Raw genomic sequence first — 8,797 nt, forward strand, 5'->3', positions numbered from 1 at the left:
TCACAGTCAATACAATTGCTTCAGCCTGATAGTTGCCCAAAGGGAAACTTAACTTCTCTCCAAAGGGAGTGGAGAGAAAACACTTTTCAGAGTCCAAGAGAGACAAGGTGGTCAGGGTAAGAGGACCAACCTCTGTTGGTGAAAGAGACAAGCTGTGGAGCTAACCCCACACACTTCTTCAGTTCTGTGTAGCCTGGAAGGTCGTCTCCTCCATAACCAGCAGTTAGAACATAAGAACAGCCACACTGAGTCAGACCACTCTCTAGCCCACTCTCATCTAGCCCACTCTCCCGAAAGTGGCCAATGCCCGGCGCCCCAGAGGACCCCTGGGACCAACATGGATACACCACCACCACAAACAAGGTTAAAAGTCAATGCACATGGAGAAGGATCTTGTGTTTCATTCCTTATGTCCTAGTCCCATCATGTGGCCATTTCCTTTTCTTCCTTTCTGTTAAAAGCTTTGGTGTTTTGCACAGAAATGTTATTTCCCCAGGAGAGACCCAGGAGTGGGGGCTGCATTCCTGCACCAAACAGTCACTGGAAGGGGGCAGACAAAGGCCTTTAGGACGAGGCGTCCGTCACTGTCAAAAGATCATCTCCCTCCTGCAGGTCACTGGCAGCCTGAATTTGTTCCTTATCCTCCCAGAGTCTGGGGGGTGGAATCAGCACTACCCAGCCCCTCCGTGTGTAGCAGGAACAAACACAAACCTGGGCTTTAAAACAAGCTGTCCCCTTCCTCCTCAGGGAAGATTTTTCTGTGATTGAAGTTGAGCTTCAGTTCCCCTCTCCTAGGGGCGGGGCGGGGCGGGTGTCGGGCCAGCTCCCAATGAGCTCTGTTTTCACCTTTGCCCCCTTTCAGTCACTCTGGGATGGTAACTCTGCTCCCAGCTGTCAGGCAGCTTCCAGCCCATCCACCCTGCTCACTAACTCTGTGGTCATGTGTCACCCCCTCTGCCAGCACACACAGCCTGCAGGAAAGCTACTCTTGCCAGCTGCATTGGTGGTATAGTGGTGTGTGTCGGTGCCTTCCAAGCACTTGATCTGGGTTTGATTCCAAGCCAATACAATAATGGCTTTTCTCTTCTGTTGTTTCCTCATCTGGAAGTGGTTTAATTTCAGTCACATTGTGTTACAATCACATTATCTATAGAATGAAACAATAAATGTGTCAAAGTCCAGCAGGTCATACAGGATGGAGGCACACAAGGGGCTGGAATGTGTCATCTGAGAAAGACAGAACACTTGGAAACCTGCATCTCCCATCCCCTGGCCTTGCGTGTTATGATTCCAGCTGCGTGAGCTGTTTGTAGGATGTTCCGGCATGGTGGGGAAATGAAGTTTTGAGTCAGTTTTTGCTCCTGCAGGTTCCTTTGCTGTTACAATTATAATGACATGAACAAAAAGGAGGCACAATAAACATAAACCCCAAGTTGCAATACAGGTGGGGAAAGAGACGATCACGGTTAAGCCAAACACGTCAAAATAAAAATTAATACTAAAAAAGGGGAGGGGGGAAGAGATCAGGTATGTGGAGATCCCCTTGATATGTCAATGCACATTGTTAGAATCAAAGTTCAGACTTGACACTGGAAAACCTGCAGCTACCCAGCTCTGTGAACACCTGTGATGAGCAAGATGGAGTTGGGACACCTGTTCTGCTTCAATCATTTATTGTCTCTCTGTTCTCTCCTTCTCCCCCCAATTCCTCATCTCCAATGTCTCTGCCTTTCTCCTCTTGCTCCCTCTCCCCTGCCCTTTCCAGGAACTCACAGTCTACAGCATTTAGGACAAGCCAGAGCTCCCATGTTCTGCACATGAGCCTGTGTCAGAGGACGTGGGACCCAGGTCAGAACCAGTCACCGGATCAATATGTCCCTTTATGGGCGACTTCTCTGCCTGCTCTGCAATTTACACCCCCCCCCCCACTGAAGGGGGTGGGGTACAGCTCTGACTGAGAGGCCTCACATGAGAAATTTCAGCCCAAAGACAAATTTGTGTGAAATGCTGAGAAGTGAAGAGCCCCCTTCCCCTCCCCCCAGATCCCCAGAACTCTAGTGTCACCCCCATGGCCCAGCACAGGGAACCCAGTGAGATGGGGTTACAGAATACAAGGGGGAGGGAGCAGGGGAGAGAGGTGACAGGGAGTCTCTCTCTTTCCTTCTCTCTTCACTTTCTGTTCTTCTCTTTCCTTCCAGGAACTGCAGTCACAGCAGGGAGGGGTTTGTCTCTTTATTAGGGATCCCTCTGTGTCACGGAGGCTGCACAAGTCATAGATTCTGTGACTTCTGCAGTGGCCACTGTGGCTGACTCCGTGGCTGCCCCAGCAGCTGGCCTGGGGGCAGCTTGAGCAGTGGTTCCAAGGGTGGCAGGAGCAGCCACAGCTCAGTGGCTCCTGGCACCTGTCCCGAGGTGGCCGGAGCAGGTCTGGCCTCTGGGGCTCCCCTCACCTGGCAGCCTCTGAAGTGGCAGTGGGTCCCCGGGTCTTCTCCCCCAGTACATGGTGCCACGGGCCCCCTGGACTCCCTGCGCCCACAGCTGGTGCCACGGACCCCCTGGGCCTCCCTCCCCAAGATTCAATGAGGGGTATTTATGGTATAAGTCATGGCCGGGTCATGGGCAATGAGCTTTTGGGTTTTGCCCGTGATCTGTCCATGACATTTACTAAAAATACCTGCGATTAAATCTTCGCCTTCCTCATTATCGATCAAATAAATCGAAATGCCTCCACCTGCAAGTGGATTTTGCCCAGGAACCTCAGAGTCAGCAGCTGTTACGCCCCCACTGAGCTCTCTGGTCAGGTGTCCTAGCGCTGGAAGCCTCCTGTTTAGATCCTAAAATAGCGTTTTTGCACCAGGGGGGCTGAAATTTTGGACCGGACATTGTAGCTCCACCGTTATTTTACTGAATTGCTTCAAAACAGCAAGTCAAGAAAGTCTCTTAAGTGCCAGGCTCTCTGCCATGGAAACAGCTGCCCCTGCTCTGCAGGAGTCTGTGCGTTCCACCCAGCAACGCACACACCTGCTCCGCACTGAAGGGGGGTCAGACAGTGACAGGGTTAGTAACACAAATACTTCAGACTATTAACTCCAGGTCCCTTCCTTTCTTTAACCCAGGATGTGCCAGTCACCTGGTAACCATGGTGTTATCTTCACCTTAAAATACCTCTCAGTACATTTTCAGCAACCCTCCACCCCCTGCCCTCCCTGCAGCCAGCCTCTGTCTCCAGCCAGCCCCACACGCCCCGGCTCCAGCCAACCCCTGCTGCACCCCCCTGCCCTGCCTCCAGCCAGCCCCGCACCCCCTGCCCCTGACACGGCATCAGTGAGACTGATACTGGAATACTGCCTTCAGTTTTGGTGTCCTTGTTTGAAAAAGATGTTGTGAAATTGGAGCTGGGGCAGCAAAGAGCCACCAAATGTTCTGAGGGCTGGAGAAAAATGCCTTCTAGTGAGCTATTGAACGAGCTCAACCTGCTTAGCTTATCAAAAGAAGATTGAAAGGTGATGTCATTGAAGTCTTGAAGTGCCTTAATGGAGAGAAAATACTGGGTATTAAAGGACTCTTTAAAATAGCAGAGAAAGGAATAACAAGACCCAATGGCTGGAAGGTGAAAAGAGACAAATTCATATTACAACTAAGGCACAAATATTCAACAGTCAAGATGATTCACCACAGGAACAAGCTACCAAGGAAAGTGATGGATTCTCCATCTCCTGATGTCATTTCATGAAGACTAGATGCCTTTCTGGAATGTGTTTGCCCCCAAAATAGCTCTTGTGTCATACAGGAGGCCTGTGATATGCAGGGGGTCAGATTAGATGCTCTAATGGTCTCTTCTGGCCATAAAGTCGACTCATTTCTGAAAAACTGAGTGTAGCATTGGGAGCAGCGTCTGATGTTTCCCTGTCTAGCCGGCTTGCTGCCTAGAACGAACGCTCCTTGAGTGGGGTGATCCACAGGGAGTAGCTCAAACCGCCAAAGTGCCTGGCCAGGGGCAGGACATTGGCACAGCAAGGGAGGGGTGGCAGTGACATCACAAAGGCCTTTGCAGGACCTCAGCCTATTGGTCAAAGGCAGTGGGGAGGTGGTGACCTCACAGAGAGATGCTGACATCAGCCAGGCAGGACAGGGGCGAGGGGCCAGGGAAACCTCAGAGACCCCTGTGGCTTTGCTCCAGCAAGTCTCCTTCTCCAGGTCTCTCTCTGAGGACTGAGAGAGTATTCAGGTTCACGGACGTGAGCGCCAGGAGGAACCTCTTTCGAGTTTTCTCCTTCCCTTTTAGTGATTTTACTAGAAAACAGCCGTCCCTGTTTAGAAGGTAAGAGCCTCCTCGAGATGTGAAACCTGTTCAGTCTGATCCATCTGGTGACAGGTCACTTCCCTTCTCTATACCTCAGGCTCCTCCCCATCTGCCCAATGGGAACAGGGACAGTTCTCAAACTCTGGGCAGTCGTGAGCCTGAGTGAGATAAGGGGCGATAAAGCCCTGTGTGAAGGAGAAAGGGGAGTTTCACGGTGTTTAACACCAAGGAAATCTAAAGTTTGCTAAAATGTCTAGTCTGCGGAAACAAGAAATGGTCAGCCAAACTTTTTAACCACTGCCTTTTCTAAAGCCCATTCAGGGGTGTGAGTCCCTGTCTTTTAGGTACCTGGGGTTCTTTGCCAGCAGGAGAGAAGAGGTTCCTGCCTCCATTTTTGTGGCCTTAACAAACCAGGTGTTGTGCCCCAGTTCTCATCTGAGATCCCTGAAAAAGAACATCTTCCCATCCATGAACAAGACAGGAGCTATCTTTCAAAGGGGAACAAAGAGACCCCCTGGGACTTGCAGACTAGCCAACCTCACTTCCATAGCTGGAGAGATACTGCAATACATTCTTAAACAGTTTGTCAGCAGCACCTACAGGAGAATTTGGTTGTTAGGACAAGTGAGCATGGATTTGTCAAGAACAAATCATCCCAAACCCAGCCTCTTTCCTTCTTTGGCAGGGTTCCGGGCCTAGTGGAGGTGGGTAAACAGTAGATGGGATCTATCTTGGGAATACTAAGGCTCTTGACAAAGTCCCGCAGGACATTCTCACAAGCAAACGAGGGAAATGCGGTCAATCAGTGTCACGAGGGTGCAGAGCTGGTTGAAAGCCCAGACTCCAAGGGCCCTTCTCCATGGTTGGCTGCCCAACGGAGAGGGGGCACCTCGTGGGTCCGGCAGGGATCAGTCCAGGGTCCGGTACTATTCAATAGTTTCATGAATGATTTGGAAAATGGAGTGGAGATCATGCTTCTAAAATGTGCAAATGACACCAAGCACTTTGGAGCTCGGGACTGGAATTCAAAACGCCCTTAACGAATTGGGGACTTGGTCTTCTTGAGCCAAACCCCATGGCTGGGCCCCTCTCTCTAGACTGGGCTGAAGTGAAACCCCAGAGACAAACACTCCTCCTCCTGGGCAGTGCGCTCCGACCTTGAATGGTCAGATGCTGCTTAGCGCTGTCAGAGCAGCTTTGGCTGGGGGATTCTCCCAGCACTTTCCAATAGCGGGAAGGTACGAAATCCCCATTTGACTGCTGGGGACGGAGCCCTAGAGTGGGGAGCAACTTGCCCAGAGTCCCATCGGAAAAGGAAAACAACCAGCAGTGGAACCAATAGGGGTGTCAGGATCTTGGAGGCGCTGTCACTCCCACACTAGGGCGGTGTTCTGCACCCCCTGCGGCTGGCTGAGTTTCTCCGTCCCTTGGCAATAAGACAGCCTAGAACCCCAACCAGGGTTATTCTATCTGCTACCCAAGATCCATAAACCTGGAAATCCTGGATGCCCCATCATCTCAGGCATTGGCACCCTGACAGCAGGATTGTCTGGCTATGTAGACGCTCCATCATCATTCCACACAAAGATGGACTACAAGCCGTCAGGAACAGTATCCCCGATAATGTCACAGCTGAACTTTGTGACTTTGTCCTCACCCATAACTATTTCACATTTGGGGACAATGTGTACCTTCAAGTCAGCGGCACTGCTATGGGTACTCACATGGCCCCACGGTGTGCCAACATTATTATGGCTGACTTAGAACAACGCTTCCTCAGCTCTCGTCCCCTAATTCCCCTACTCTACTTGTGCTACACTGATGACATCTTCATCATCTGGTCCCATGGAAAAGAAAACCCTTGAGGAATTCCACCATGATTTCAACAATTTCCATCCCACCTACAACCTCTGCCTGGACCAATCCACACAAGAGATCCACTTCCTGGACACTACTGTGCTAATAAGCGATGATCACATAAACACCACCCTATACCGGAAACATACTGAACGCTGTACTTACCTACATGTCTCCAGCTTTCACCCAGACCACATCACACAATCCATTGTCTACAGCCAAGCTCTAAGATACAACCGCATTTGCTCCAACCCCTCAGACAGAGACAAACACCTACAAGATCTCTATCGAGCGTTCTTACAACTACAGTACCCACCTGCTGAAGTGAAGAAGCAGATTGACAGAGCCAGAAGAGTACCCAGAAGTCACCTACTACAGGACAGGCCCAACAAAGAAAGGAACAGAACCCCACTAGCCGTCACCTTCAGCCCCCAACTAAAACCTCTCCAGTGCATCATCAAGGATCTACAACCTATCCTGAAGGACAATCCCTCACTCTCACAGATCTTGGGAGACAGGCCAGTCCTTGCTTACTGACAGCCACCCAACCTGAAGCAAATACTTACCAGCAACCACACAACAAAAACACTAACCCAGGAACCTATCCTTGCAACAAAGCCCATTGCCAACTCTCTCCCCATATCTGTTCAGGGGACACCATCATAGGACCTAATCACATCAGCCATGCCATCAGGGGCTCATTCACCTGCAATCTACGAATGTGATATGTGCCATCATGTGCCAGCAATGCCTCTCTGCCATGTACATTGGCCAAACCAGAGAGTCTCTACATAAAAGAATAAATGGACACAAATCAGACATCAAGAATTATAACATTCAAACACAGCCAGAGAACACTTCAATCTCGCTGGTCACTCGATTACAGACCTAAAAGTCGCAATATTACAACAAAAAACCTTCAACAACAGACTCCCACGAGAGATGCTGAATTGGAATTAATTTGCAAACTGGACACCATTAAATTAGGCTTGAATAAAGACTGGGAGTGGGTGGATCATTACACAAAGTAAAACTATTTCCCCATGTTTATTTGTCCCCCTACTGTTACTCACACCTTCTTGTCAACTGTTGGAAATGGGCCATCCTGATTGTCACTACAGGTTTTTTTCTCCTGCTGATAATAGCTCACCTTAACTGCTCACTCTCATTATAGTATGGATGGCAACACCCATTTTTTCATGTTCTCTGTGTATATATATATCTTCCTGCTGTATTTTCCACTGTATGCATCTGATTAAGTGGATTTTAGCCCACAAAAGCTTATGCTCAAATAAGTTTGTTAGTCTCTAAGGTGCCACAAGTACTCATTATTTTTGCAGATAAATTCATGGAGGTGAAGTCCATTAATGGCTATTAGGCAGCCTGGGTAAGGAATGGTATCCCTAGCCTCTGTTTGTCAGAGGGTGGAGATGGATGGTAGGAGAGAGATCACTTGATCATTTCCGGTTAGGTTCACTCCCTCTGGGGCACCTGGCATTGGCCACTGTTGGCAGACAGGATATGGGGTTGGATGGACCTTTGGTCTGACCCAGTCTGGCCGTTCTTATGAAGGGAGGGGCAGAGCCCTGCAATAGAGTTTCTGTAGTGTAGTGGTTATCACGTTTGCCTAACATGCAAAAGGTCCCTGGTTCAAAACCAGGCAGAAACATGATGGCTTAATTTTTCCCAGCTCCTAGTGGCCTGTCCCTGCTGTTGTAGGAGCAGCAGTGATTTCTATGCTCAATAGGTCTGTTATACTTCCCCCATTCCCATTTTTGTCTCCTCTCCCTCTCTGAATGCCTGTGAAGTGGCTTTCCCCCTCCACCTCCCGCTCCCTCCTGCCATGCTTGTGGGATGAAGGGGCTGATTGAACAGCTGGAAGATCAGAAGAGCTGCTAGATAGACAAGGTGTCTGGGACTCTCATTAGGCAGCGATCACACACCCAGAGCATGGACACTGGCTGAGGTGGAGTGTAACCCACCAGATGCAGCCAAGTCATCTCCAGTCGCAGGCCATGAGGAGCAGGTCCTTAAAACGGGAAGGGGCCCTGTGCTCAGGAGTCACTCACAAGCTTGTACCTCCAGTGAACGCCCTTCGCCCCGACCGTCTGGCCAGTGGTTTGCTGCGTTGCAGTTCATTGTGCCTCAGGAAGACTTACCTTCATCGCACCGTCCATCGCGGTGCTGGGAGACACTTACCTGGCAGAATCCTGTGCCTGCCTCTTGTCTTCCCAGGGGTGGCTACTTGCAGCCCAGGAGAAGAAGGATGGTTCTGGTAGAAAGGAAGACAAGCAAAGCACTGGGAGGAAATTTGGGTGTGGGCTCTGCGCTGGGGGTAGGTGAGTGGTGCAGCTCCCAAAGTGACCGGTACACACAACCCTCTGGCAGCAGCTCCTAGATGAGTGGGGCCAGGGGATCTCCATGTGCTGCTGTCTGCAGGCGCTGCCCCCAGAGCTCCCATTGGCTACAGTTCCTGGCCAATGGGAGCTGCAGAGCTGGTGCTCGGGGCAGGGGCAGCACGTGGAGACACTCCCCCCACCCCAGGGGATGCTGGGACATGCCAGCCACTTCTGGGAGCGGCACGGAGGGGCGGATGTAGAGTGGGCAGGGAGCCACCTTAGTGCTGCTGGCACATCT

The 8,797-nt window shown here is 50.6% G+C and overlaps 1 non-coding gene across 1 annotated transcript; it reads left to right on the forward strand.

The window, feature by feature from the left end:
* The first annotated feature begins 7,756 nt into the window (after window positions 1-7,756).
* Window positions 7,757-7,829, forward strand: TRNAV-AAC. The gene has a single exon. It is a non-coding gene; the product is annotated as a tRNA-Val (tRNA).
* Window positions 7,830-8,797: the final 968 nt, after the last annotated feature.

This window comes from Mauremys reevesii, linkage group 14 (genome assembly GCF_016161935.1).
Source record: "Mauremys reevesii isolate NIE-2019 linkage group 14, ASM1616193v1, whole genome shotgun sequence".
Classification (NCBI taxonomy): Eukaryota; Metazoa; Chordata; order Testudines; family Geoemydidae; genus Mauremys; species Mauremys reevesii.